We start from the raw sequence: 14,100 nt of genomic DNA, 5'->3' as shown, positions 1-14,100 counted from the left end.
TCTCAACATATTTCATCCCCATCAGGTATTACCATACCTTACACATTTAGTATGGGTAATGCAGCTGCTGCTTTTGAATAGTCAGAGCTCCGACTCTTCCTCCTGTTACTCTTTCAGTTCTTCCACAGGAAATAGAAGTAGATTCTTTGATAAGCATTTCAGACTGTACAGATCAAAAGCAACCCATGAACCAAGATACAGAGCACCAGTACAATGTGCTGTGTGAAGCACACCTTACTAGGTATCTGACTGCCATTCCAAGCATGTATCTTCATGCATAAATCATTATGGAAATCTCATCTCAAATCAGTAAAATGGCTTGTAGTGAAGCTTATGTCATAAATTTTACCCTTTTGTACACCTTTAATGAATAGAAGACATTGTGTCAGGCATGATACATTAATATCTCAAGTAGTTGAGGAACACAGTCTGAAGTTCCTTAGTAAAAATGCAGCACTACTAACCTGTAAAATGGACTGAGATTAAGTTACCTAACAGTGACCAGAACTGAATGGAACAAATGCAAAGTCATTACGAATAATTCCTGTGGAGATTTTACTGGTTTATTAGTAGAGGTTTGTGAGCATATTTGTTAAAATACATCACATTGCCTAAGGTTGCTACTTTTCACAGCCTGTTATGTTACTGCGGTAAGTTAATGGTATCACTACATTCTTTGGAGGTACGTGCGTGTTGGGGGTAGGAGGAGGGTTACAAGAAGGATAAATAAATATTCATGAGTAGCGCAATTACATATTTGCAGAGAGAAGTCCCACTCCCACTGTAGGGAATTTGGTTCCCAATAGTTACAGAGAGAAATTAGAAACCGGTATGCTTCTATTGTAATAAATTATGATATTATTATTAACTGTATAAAAATGGTAAAACAAGAAGCTTCTGTGCTGTGCACACAAGAAAAAGACTACGTAAGATACATTTATTTTTGTATCTACAGAACAGAATGGCAGAGCAACACAAAGTGTGGAAAAAAGCAGGGTGGGATATATTTACTTCTACGTAATGTGTTCTTCCAAGGACCTTCAGCACCTGCTGAAGCCAACTGAACTGATTGCAATATGTCTTTTATTGGACTCTACTTGTGTTTTCTTAGACTACTTATAGAAATGGCATGAGTTTTTGCAATTATCCATTTGCATCTGAATAAGCCTAGTGGATTTGAGCTACGCTTTTTTTCCTGTATAACCTGAGAACTACACAATGATGTGAGCTCTTTTCTTGACTACACCAGTCATTCAAACCCATTAGGAAAACAACCATATAATTTGTCAAATAGAGATATATTGTGTTTTAAGGAAAAAAAAAGAGATTATACTGACGTGTAAGAGATCTGATTTTAATGCATACATATGAGAGGGAAAGATATAATGGTTATGACAAAAAATCATTACCACTTTCTGATTTCATAAGAAATAATTAGAAGCATAAATGAGTCAAACAAAATAAAATAAAATTCATCAGGGTAATTAGAGAATGCACAAGACTTTTGTAAATAGAAATTTCCTACCTTTGAGAAGATCTCCACCAGTTTTGTCTAAAGCACTTCAAATGGTGACTTATAACAAGAAAACAATGGCTGATGGCATCTGAATGTCTCTCCTTTAAGAAAAATGGGCAAAAGTTTGCATTTCTATCTGTTTTATTTACATCATTAATATAACTCTTAAATATGTCGTTAACACCACAATCATAGCCCAGCGTTAATAAATCCGTGTAATGGTATATACAATTTTCTGATACAAGTGAGCCCTGATTAAAGCCATTCACCTCTAGATTCCCACTCATCACTTGGGAATTCTGTTCTGTTAGTAACATTTTCTTCAGATACAACGCTACATTGTAGTAGCAGATCTATAATCATCTTCCTTCATAGTATGCAGTGGGAACTATGCTTTTAGGCACTTCAATAATCTTTTACTTGTATGTGTTACTGAATATATGTGCCCACTTAACATTTTGTTGTAAAACTTCAAAACAACAAACATTAAGTTGGACAAAATCTTCAAGAAAGATGAAAAAATGTTCTGAAGGGAGGGCAAATGGTTTCTTTTGAGAGCACAAAGCTGTCACGACAGGTGACTCATGTTGGGCTGCATTAGTCATGTCATGGCACATTATATAACCAGAGGCAATTGACACAACATAAACTGACGCACCACAACGTAGCCTGTCAGCAGTGATATGTATAAAGCTATGCTTTTTAAGGAAAACGTAGGGAAGAAAGTATTGTGGGTTTTATAAACACCACTTGGGGGGCGGGGGGAGCGCTCAGTTGTGAGGTACATTTTTACAATGGCACGTTCTGATTGCCGTTTTCTGCAGGATTTGCCTTCTTTGTGTAGACCCGCTGATCCCAGTGGACTGAATTCACCTGAACTCCCAAGCGGCTTCACCTTTTTCCTCAGCAGCGGGGAGCTGCCCCGGCTCCCCCCTCAGCCTCGCACACCGCGCCACCTGCCGCCCGCCCCGCCTAACGGCCCAACGGTCCGAGCCCCCCCACCCCAACCGCCGCGTGACAAAATGGCGGGGGGCGGCGCGTTTGAGCCCGGCCGCGCGCTGTTGAGGCGCAGCCGGGGACAGCGCTGAGGGGAAGCGAGTCCCACAGCTAAGTAAATGTAGCCAGGGAATGTCTGCATTTCAGCTACCTCCAGCTCTCCTCAGATCCCCTCACAGCTCAGTAGGTTAATAAGGGGATTTAGTCAAAAATGTACTTTGACATCTTCAGCATTCCTGCTCGTAATGTGGTGAGCTTGAAACAGTACATCACCACTGCTATGTCAGGCAGCACCTGAGTTCCACAAACACAGATAAATGCACATAATTAGAAAGTAGGGTGGCGGCGGCCAGGTTTGTGTCACACGTTCACGCTCATGAACACACAAGCGTTTGTTTTTTGTTGCGTTACAAAACTGGTTTCTTGTCTAGCCACTTCAGAGGATTATAGTTAAATGCTGAAATGGGATTAAAGAGGAAATTGTGTGTAAATCTCAGTGTTCAAATTGCAAACTAGAGCACATGGGTACCTCTAGAGATTAAACACAAATCTGGTTACATTTTCCAGTGATGGAAAAACACAAGCCTAAGCATTGAGACACCAAGCCCCTTGTGAAGGTGCACCTTCCATAGCAACTAGGGGGCAGGACATGACCCATCCCACCCATGCACATCTCCACTGCTCAGTCACAGGGCTCTGCAGAAACGTCAGGAGTGGTGATGGGTTAGTGCAGAAAAGCAGCACACCACCCTGAACCTTCAAGGTATTCTCTTCATTTCTCTTACACTGATATACACTTAACCAAAATCCCAGTACAGGCGAAGTTTGGAGAGAATCTGAACTAAGGCTGAAAGGCTGCTGAGGACACTGCTGTTTCTCGTGAGAAATTATGGCACAACCATTTCAGAATGTAGAGACCTGACTACAGTCCATCTGTCCACACAGAGGCTTTTACTAGACCATGCATGAGGTCTGGGCAACTAGTACCACAACTGACCAATGATAACCATATGGGTCAACAGCTCCCTCAGTCAGACCGTTATCTCAGACATACTCAGTCCGACAGAGTATGTCAGTGTCAGATACACTTCACACACCAGTTGACAAAAGCAGCACTTACCCTTATATTTTATATATGTCATTTTTTTCAGAGAAATTTTCAACATCAGATATTTTATTGGCTGAGACAGTTCTGCCAATGGGACCAAGCTTTGCACCTGTGGTCTTTATACTGCTCTGGGCCAAACAGAAGTACTGTTTTCAACCCACAATTCACACTGGAAACTGGTATTCCAATTTCCAAGTGGACATGCAGAAGCCATAACTAGCTTGGGACATCCTTCCAGTAGAGGCAAACATTTGGAAGGGAGGAAAGATTTAAACCATTGGAGATTACTTTGTATAGCAGATGTAGCTTTTAACATGGAAAGTAGTGGCAGTCACTGAGATAAATAAGATTAAGATTTTCATTGGCAGCACTCGTCACAGATCCATTTATGGCTCAGTTTGCGTGTCCCAGCTCCTCCCTCCTTGCTTGGAACTTTATAAATCTGGTAGCACTTCTTAAATCAAAATAATGTGTTCTTCATGCCAAAAGATATTCTTATGTGTGTTTACAAATGACATCTCTTCTGTGTTGTTTCCACTTAGACTACGGCATAGTAATTTTTGGAATTACAATTTGCTACATAAATAAGGAACAGTACTTTTACTTACTAGTCACATTAGTTTTCTTGTTTGCTTTTATGAAACTTTTTTTTTCAAATCAATACAAACATGCTTTGTCCTGAATGATCTTCAACACCCAAAACATTAACTGCTGTTCATTTTGTCAAGCAGCAATGAATGCGTAGTTAGAAAAATCCCATCTGTAGATTACTACCTGGAATTCTGTCCTTTACAGGCCCATAGGTATATATGTAATCCCACTGTGCATTTTTCTCATCCCTCAATCATGTACACAGGAAACATTTGAACACAGTAAATCTAAATTTGATCATCTACACACTTCATTATCAATCATGCTTTTAAAGTTGCACACTAACTTGAGTAAAAATGACCTGAAACCAAACTATGTCACCCTCACTTAAGTCTTCACCATTCTTTGTAACAGTGAGAGAGGCCTCTGAGAGAAATAGCTTTTCTTTTGTTTATTCTTTATTTTTGGCATTTGAGCTTGTAATAGAGAAGAGGAAAAAAATCTGTGGCACTGTGATCAGCTCAGCCTAAGGGCAATGTCTTTTTACTCATCGAGCTATATTTAGAACTGTCACTTGTTAAGAACACTGTCAGCTAAAACGAATTTCCAGAAGAGGCTTTGCATTATACACATGGCCTGAAGCACTCATACTGTAACATCACAGCAACCAAAATAAAAGGAAAGTGTGATTGTACAGTCTAATATTGGCTAATTTATACCCATTTCATACAAATTCTAGCATTTAGCATTAACATGCTCTGTTGCTAAGGAGCTCCCCTTCCATTTTTTTTCTTAAACAATATGTCAGTTCTTGCTTAAAGTAGTGTCTATACCAAAACACCACGCTCTTTTGCAGTCACAAGAATACTAATTTCAAGATGTCAACAAATCAAGTATTTCTACAATAAAAACAGTGTTCAGACACAGAAATATGGAGCTTATTAGTTGTTCTATTTTTTTCCTATAGAAGGACCTAAGAAAGCTGAATTAAAAGAAGAAAAAATCATCTTCTTACATCATACACATAAAGTCATACAGCAGACTTTATTTGCAAGTGCATCCCTCTCTCTCTACCAGAATTCTCTTTTCCTGGCTTGAAACCTGTGGGTACCCTTCTGCATATCCAAAATTCACCCAGACACGAGGGAATGCAACTACATTAGCTGTGGGTGGGTTTGCTCCTACCTAAAGTGAAAGGCAACAAGGTTACACCTGCACTAAACAGGGAAAATGAGGGAAAGCGTCTGCCTACATGTTTTAGAAGATCTACTGTATGTTTGAGAGGCCTTATGGCAACCCCAGTCCCAGCATGACCAAAAATTAAATTCTCCTATCCACACTGACCAGAAGATTCTCCATGAAGTGAATCCTCCTTGATGTTACCATACTGGGTTCTTTGTATTTACTGCAGGTTATGCCTTTGAGGATATTTTCAAAAAAAAAAAAAAAAAAAAAGAATGGAAAATCTTTTCAGACAGTGATTGTAAAATTACTGTACGCCACTAAGGATAAGTTCTCAGCATACAGATCCAGTTACCCTGAATTAATATTATGAATGGCAGCTTTAAAATCCAGGAGGATGATAACATTTAATAGCTAACAATAGTAGTGATCTACTATCCTATAGTAATGACTGAAGCTTATGATGCCTCTAGAAATGAAAAACTTTACTGATATTGAAATGAATTTGACTGCATGCCTCTGTCAATGATATTCTCTCTACATAAGTGGATAGGACATATCCTTTAATTATAGAAGATAATAAAAATTAAAATGATTCTTTTTCAAGTGCACTGCAGGTCTCAACATCCTGAGTGCCTGGAATGCATGCCAGAAAGGCATGGTGCCCATTTGGATTGCTGAAGGCCGTTGTCAGGCCATAAAGCCAAAATAGAAGTCTTGTATTTTTTTAAACTAGGAACAAAAGATATTTTACACACACAAAAATAATAATAAAAATAAAAATCCCATGAAACTCAACCTCACGGGAACAGAGACAAATACACTACCAAACATCATCGTTTCAATTCAGTGAAGTTTCTATTGCTTTCTCAAAACAAGGCAGCCATCTCACTTGTGTAGAAGGTCTGTGGGTTTTCTGTGGGATCAAAGGGACTAGACATGTACCGTTGCTCCAGTTGACAAAGATAGCATAATTCAGTGTTTACTGTATGCTAGCCACCAGTGGTAACGAGCAATGTAACCCTTGCTGAAATGAAAGGTTATGAATTACTGAGCTCACTGATGATTTGAATGCTCTGCATTGGTTCAGACCTGTGTGCTAACAACCTCATGTCCTTTCTGGGGACAATCTTTGTGCAATAGTTCATTTCCAAAATGACATAATTCCCATGAGATAGTTCCCTTGGAAAAAAGACTATTTCATTTTGAGTCCGGTTCTATGTTTTTGAAACCTCATGGAATAAACTCAATAGCTTCACTAACCCTTAATCCTGTTCCCTGCCATAGAATTTAACAGAGGCCAACAAAGATTGACATTCAGTCGATCTCCGGAACTTGACACTTTTTCTTACAGTGACTAGATAACATATATACAATACATATATTGCTTTCTATACAGCTGAAATAGCCAAGCTGGAGAGCATTAAGCTAAAAATTAAAGGATTCCCAGTTTTTAGTCCATGGCTTTGCAGCTTGTTCAAGGAGAAGCAGGTTGATGGGTGTATACCCCTAATTTCTAAGTTATTTGAACCATGGAATAATTGTCCTGGGTATAAGAAATAATCACTGACACAGAAGGCAGCAAATGCTTACTAGCAAAAGTTCGGTGTCATACAGAAATACCCAGATTAACTCAGAATGAACCTACTTGACAACCAGAAGCTGAACAGTTGGAGATGAAGTATCCCTTCAGTTTGTATGACCTTACTAACGTAGCTATGCCACTTCAGTACTCACAGCCTTGCTCTTTAAGATCTAGCTTAGATAATTCAGCACACTGGCTTCATTACGGCATAGAATGACATGCTATTTACAAATTAAATGGAAACATTGTTCCAAAATCACATTCTTTTGATAACTACATCAAGTATCTTCCAGATACTACTTATTCACTCAAGTCCTACAATATTGTAGATTGCAGCAGGATGCCCTTTCAGTACAAGTACCTCACAGAGAAAGGAATAGGCAGACTTCTGTCACCACCAATGTAATCCTTTTATGTAACCCAAATAGGACTTTATCTCATTTACAATTAAAATGTTGAATGTGCACAAGAGCACAATACACAATGTACAGATGAAACAGGGTAGGATCAGTAAGAGATTAATTAATTTATATAATAAACTGTAATCAGTATTTTATTAAACAATTCTATTTTATAATAAATATATCTCCAGTATTTAGCACATCTAAGCTGTTTGCACATCCCTTTCTGTCTTTAAGAATCACTAAGAAGCATAGGAGTCAGTTCACTTCTGGTCCAAATATTTTTCATAGTAGACATCAGCCCTGTGTTGTGCATTGAACCATATTGCAAAAAATAAATAAATAAATAAATAAAATAAAATAAAATTTGAAAAATAAATCTCTTAGGGGCGTTATGACTTTGTATAGACTGCCACAAGTACTCTATGCCTTTGTCTTAAAAAAGCCCCCTCATACATGCTCACCGTGCTGGAAAATAGAAACTCAGATAAGACCAACCATCCCATGACTTTAGTGGGAAGTTACAAATTCTTCAACCTATTCCAGCAAACACTTTATGAGTGCAAAATGAATTGAGATATGGAGTGCTCCAAACTGCCAGCTGTCAACTGTATTTTGGGGTCATAGAGTCATGTAACATCCATAAATATGATCACAGCTATTGACTTCAGTGCTGACAGTGGCAGACCAAATGGCATGCAGTAACAGCAGTGCATGAAACATCAAGAAGGATAGATCAGGTCAATCTTTAATTGGTAAGCACATGATTGCCTAGAGTAAGAGGAAGAACACCGCCCTAAAAAATGACTAAGAAAATTTTGCTTGTGACAAAGAAAAATTTACATTTAAAAAGCGGTCTCTTGACTGAAAAAGAAAATCAGTTAATAAGTATACGATGTCTCTTGTACGCATAATCAAACTCAAGAAAGTTAATCTATATTAATTCCTAAAATGGATTATTTAAATAGGGATATTAAGTCCCTGTGCATACACTTTCATTCAGAACTGATTGCAAAAGCCAAACTGATGCTGTAGAAGACCGCATGGCATCTCAGCTCTTTTCAGAATACTACTGGGGTAGAAGTTAGTAAACTGAATCAAATCCAGAATACTGCTGGAGTAGAAACTTATGTATTTGATTTTTTAATTTTTATCTTTAAAAGGCTATATATAACTACTCCATTATAAAAGAGGTACTTGACTTGTCTTACCAACAGTGAAACTGTCCTTTTGTGATATCTCATATTTTGTCCTGGTCTTTCTCCCAGAGGCCCATGGGTGCTATAGTACCTCACAAACTGATGTCTTTTTGAGATGCATCTTAGAATTCATATATTGATTGCTCTGAAAATGAGGACTGAAGTTCTAAAATGGTGGTTTGAGCCAAATAGGATGAGCAAAGGTACTTGAGGAAAGGACTTCACATGCTCAGTGTCCCACGTCAAAGAAACAGTTCTGTAATAGGTGTACCCGGCACCTGGTATTCAAACTTCAGTGTATTGAATTAGAGCAATGGGACCAAAAGTAACCCAGTTACAGATTACAGTAATCTCTGATGTGGATGAAAGAGTCAAAATTTACTAGCAGAAAAGCAGAAAAGGTTTAGGCTTACTATTTATACAACCACTTTTACTTAAGTTACAAGATACCATGCAGGTGTCATTTACCCTCAAAGGAAATAACTTTGCTTTTTACCAACTCTAAGTTATGCATAATATAATGAAATAGAACTCACTATTAATCTGAAATATGTTGATTCCTTCAAAGCTTCATTATGTAAAGTAATAATTTCTGTCAAGATTTTACTATCAAGAGTTGCACAGAACAGACTATACCAAGAACTATCCTGTTATAGGACATATTTTTTTTTATATAAAATAATCACAGTTAATAATTACAATGACACTGTACAAAGTAAGATCAGCAAATATCATTCATTAAACTCCTGTAATTAAGCTAGCCATCCTTACAGAAAAATAAAACAAAATGAAAGACGAGAAGCAGCTCATGCACCTCATAAAATTCTTTTGTTCAGTACAGTGCTCGTATTTCTATTAGCTGTGCTCCATAAACAAAAGCAGCATTGATTAGGGACATTCTGTTGAACATACTGTAACAATTGCATCTAAATGCTTTATTTTATCTTTATTACCTCAGGGTAATGAATTGTAATGTAAAGAGCTGATGAGTAATTAAACTCATCAACCGTGGATTTAGAGATATTTTTAGTATCATATGGTGGAAAATCCTCTCAAGAGTAGCAAGGATATATTTTCAGAGAATATATTATATTCCTTAACAGCTCTCATGAGGGAGTACTTTGTACTCTGTTTCTAGATGTTGAAATTATGAAAGAACACTGTATCTATCTTCATTTTTTTCGCTGCCCAAGACAGGAACTCCAGATAGGACTTCTTTGTGAGCTAAAGACACTTTCTGCTTGCTGAGTACCACTGAGATACAAGAGGTCTTTTGTCCATGGATACTACATACATGTCATACAATAATGATATTAAAATGGTCAAGCCCCTTCCTAAAGCTCCCCTCCTCCCCCCGCCCTTTATTTTAATTGCTTCAAAACATCTCTTCCTATCTATCTGGATAGAAGCACATCCATCTATCGGGATGAATTTTCAGCCTAAATTTATCCAAGACTAGTTTATACATCTATTCCACATTAGGGCATTACAGATAGTAGTTTGGATATTGGATGCATCTTGGTTAAGGGCCCTGGAACAAGTCTTAAAAACCATATGCATTAGAAATGCGAACAGTGAACTGCAAGCAGACAATAGGAAATGGTGGAAAGTAGACTGACACTGTGGGCTACAAAAAAAAAAATTAAAAAAAATAAAAATAAAAATAAAAAAAATACACAATAGCTACAGCTACCACAAACTGCAAAACTGCAAACACTGATTCATCATAATGGTAAACAGAAACCCATAATGGTAAACAGAAACCAACAACAATCAACAACAATAATCTGCCCCTTTGGGCACCATCACAGAAACAGCATTTAAAAAAAAATGCAGAAACCACTTCCTACTCTTTTAAGCAAGAATGTCGATGACCATTTAGTTCTATATCATGACCCTCCCACTGAATGAGCATGAAGCCCAGGTAGAGCTATGCAAGTGAGCCAGGCTCATGCCCACAGAGTGCTACTGGCATATAGAAACTGAGCTTGGAGCTGCTACTCAACCCTGCCCTGGCAAGCTTCACACCCCTCACTCCATGCATACACCTGAGAGCCAATGGAGGTGATGTGGAGGAGGCTGAGCATTTCTGAGTGACAAGCATGGAGCTCAGAGAGCAAGACTGCAGAAATAAATCATCACCCATATGGGAACTGGCAGCTCCTTTCACTGCTTCTTGAACCTGGTCATCGTGTACTTTAGTCTCTTCATCCTGCCTGATGCTGCCTTTATATTGCTTTGGGGTCTTTTCCTTCTCTCAGTGGTAGCCAGCAAATGTCTGCCAGAAGAACTAGCAGTGCCAGCTGCTGCTCTCTGTTCTCTATACCTGAAATGAATGATTAATGGTTTCAGACATTATCTACCTCAGGCCTGGAAATCCACCTCAAGTTCCAAATAACCTACTAAGCATGCGCTTCTTTCATGTTATGTCTGTGTTCCAAATTCCACCTCAGAGCAAAAATATGAGTGCTTGGTGATTCAGCAATTCCATTCCAATTTTTGTACTTCGAAATTCCTCTCTACTCTGCCTTGTTGGTTTATTTCTTACAATTTAGCAAGTATCCAGGCAAAAACATCCTTCCGTCTCAATGGGGTGCTCTCAAGGAGCTGGTGACATCTCATGATTAGAGGGTAGGACTGAAAAAACAGATCTTTCCAATTATTTTTGCTAAGTCATAGCATGTCCTGTTGTTTTTGTTTTGTTTTCTGCCCTGACTTTCAACATATATATAATCATTCCTAGCCATCCCTTGAAAGAGACTTTAAAATCTACATACAAAGAGCTCTGTGTTATTGCTAAATATTTAAACTGCAGTTTCATGTACATCCATCTTCTATTCTGACATAAAACGTACCCTGCTGTATTTTCATTACACCTTTGTCATTTCTTCTGCACTAATATCTCACAGATGTTCGAGCTATTGTCCTATGCTACCAGTCTTTCATTTATCTTTATTTTTTGTTTGTTTATTCATGATGGGGGTGCATGTAGTATTCAGCTGAGTTCAGAATTGAATATTGGAATAAAGCCCAGATTATTCCACAGAAAATTCCTAGAAAAATTCTATTACTGGCTGATCCTGGCCAATACAGTCAGTCTGTGTTTTGAAATCACTTTACCTGGGAAAAGATCCATGGTATTTCATTGCATAATAGATGATCCTGCAATTGTGTGACAATATCACCATTTCAAGTCAGTGTATGATTATAAACTTCAGACATTTGTGTGATGTTCTACTTAGAGAACCTCACTTAGGGTTCTGATCAGCAAAGTATTTCTATCTCTAATAACCTCACCACTTGATGGGGAAAAAAAAAGCTGAACTTCTGAGTAGGGAGTCCTTCCCCAAAAAAGCACTCTTTTTCCCTTAAGAAAAATGTATTTTTCAATTCTGCAGGCAGACATCACGTATTTTCATGAGGCTGAAATAATAACATGCTCTGTTACACTGAAGTATTATTGTTAATACTTAAAAACAAAAGTACATTTTAGTACAATTATTGAGAACTCTATTATGACTGTTCCCGTGCTACATATAAGAAAAATGCATAAGAAAATACCCACGGGTCAGTGCACACAGTAGATGAAGCATGAGAATGGGAGCTATGTTCCTCTCCATTCTTGTCCTAGCTCTGACAGTCATTGTCTTGCTTCAGGCAAATCACTTAAAATTCCTTGGATGCAGCTTCTCTATCTATCAAATAACAATAAAAATACTTAACTGACTAAAGCTTTTGCCCTAAATTAAAGGCTATGAGAACTATTATGCCTTAATTAAAAGAAGCCAAGAACAATTTTTAACAAGAGTTTGATCCAAATGCAGCTCAGTGGCAACCAAATGAAAATCATTGGGATTTCATTAATAGCCTCACAGAATCTTTTTTGACTGCATAAATCAACAGAGTAACAAGAGGCCCAGAATATTCAGCTAATTAAGCAAGTTAACTGAAGATTATAAATTGATATGCTGGGCAGTAGATGTACAGATGAATTTGGTATGTGTGCAAGAGATAAGAGATGAACATCTCTGAGGTTTCAGCACAGCAGCTGTGTCTCCCCATTCTGTCACCTAGGGTTTTCTGTGACTTATTTATTTATTTATTTATTTATTACCTTCTCTGCATTGTCCCCAGTTTCTCACACATTGCCTGACTTCTAGTACCCCATTTCAAGAGGCAGTGCTGTGCATTTCTGACTGATAAGAAAGTACAGATATGCTGAGTAGTCAGGATGCTCACTCCACCTCAATCAAAGAAAGGATCAAAAAGCACACTGACAAACAAATGGCTTGCAGACCACATAGGCATTGGCTAGATTCCACTGTGTCACTGAATATTGTTCCATTATTTTAAAGAACTTCCTTTGTTCCAGCTATCATAAGATCTATTTACCTACTTTGTTTTTTAAGAGGTCACCTTCCCCTGTGATAAAAGTTGAAGTTCCATCTTTTATAAAAGTTTTAAAATGGAAAAATGAAACCACTGTGCTTCTGCTCAAGTTTTATAGCTAAGTATTTATTGCTTAAAAATATCTCAGCAAAGAATTCTAGTAATGAATGTATAAAATGTATTTTTCCTATAATATAAAGTTACAATAAAACATAATAAATAAATAAACATGAAAACCTCTAGTGACTAGATCTCCCTAAAGAATCATATTTGAAATTCAGAATGTCTCTTCTGACACAGCTTAAATTTTTAAAAAAATATATAGAAAAAAAAAATCTGAACAGGGTATTACATAAGTCTAAGAGACAACTGGATGGTAAAAATCTCCAACTGCAACCCACAACGATCTAAAACTCTACGAAAAACATATGTTTTACATAAAAATAACTGGCATTATGTTACTTTGTAATAAAATCTCTGTAGAAGTCATACTTAATTACACATTCAGGGAAAAAGTGAATAATTTAACCCACATCTCAGATTAACTCCAGAGAACAAAGAAAAAAAAAAAACATCAAACCATTGTTTCCCTACGGTGTATTTCTACACAGCCATAAAAGGAATAAGCAACAGAAAGCCTTATTCTTTACTAATCAAAGGATACATCAAAACTCTAATTTAAAAATGTTCTGAACTTGGATGATTACTCTAAAGGTGAGATGGTATGCTGTAATGCTTTAAGCTCCACTAAATTGTCACTCTAAGTGACAGCTAAGTTTAAGTGGTTATTTCAAAAGCAGGGCAGTATGGAAACAGGAAACTCCCATGTAAGTGGTACAACTTTCCTTTCTATTACAAGTACAGATAGCAGAGATGCTATTCTGTTTTTAATTCACTTTGTTTTTTTTCTAGTTTTTTTTTTTTTTAATCTCATTTAGTATTTTAGTAAATCTTTAGAAGGACAACTTATATATGTATTTACATATGAATGCTGTAACCATCATAAACCATTGAAATTTATCTCCTCTGAGAGACTAGACAAAGTAGTTTATTCATCTATCTACTCTCTAAATTAGGGATCATATATGAGTGGAGTAGTTTCAATGGTGAAATGTGAGTCTAATTCCAATGGC

This window comes from Aythya ferina (genome assembly GCF_964211825.1).
Source record: "Aythya ferina genome assembly, chromosome: 5".
NCBI lineage: Eukaryota > Metazoa > Chordata > Aves > Anseriformes > Anatidae > Aythya > Aythya ferina.
This window is presented reverse-complemented; position numbering follows the sequence as displayed.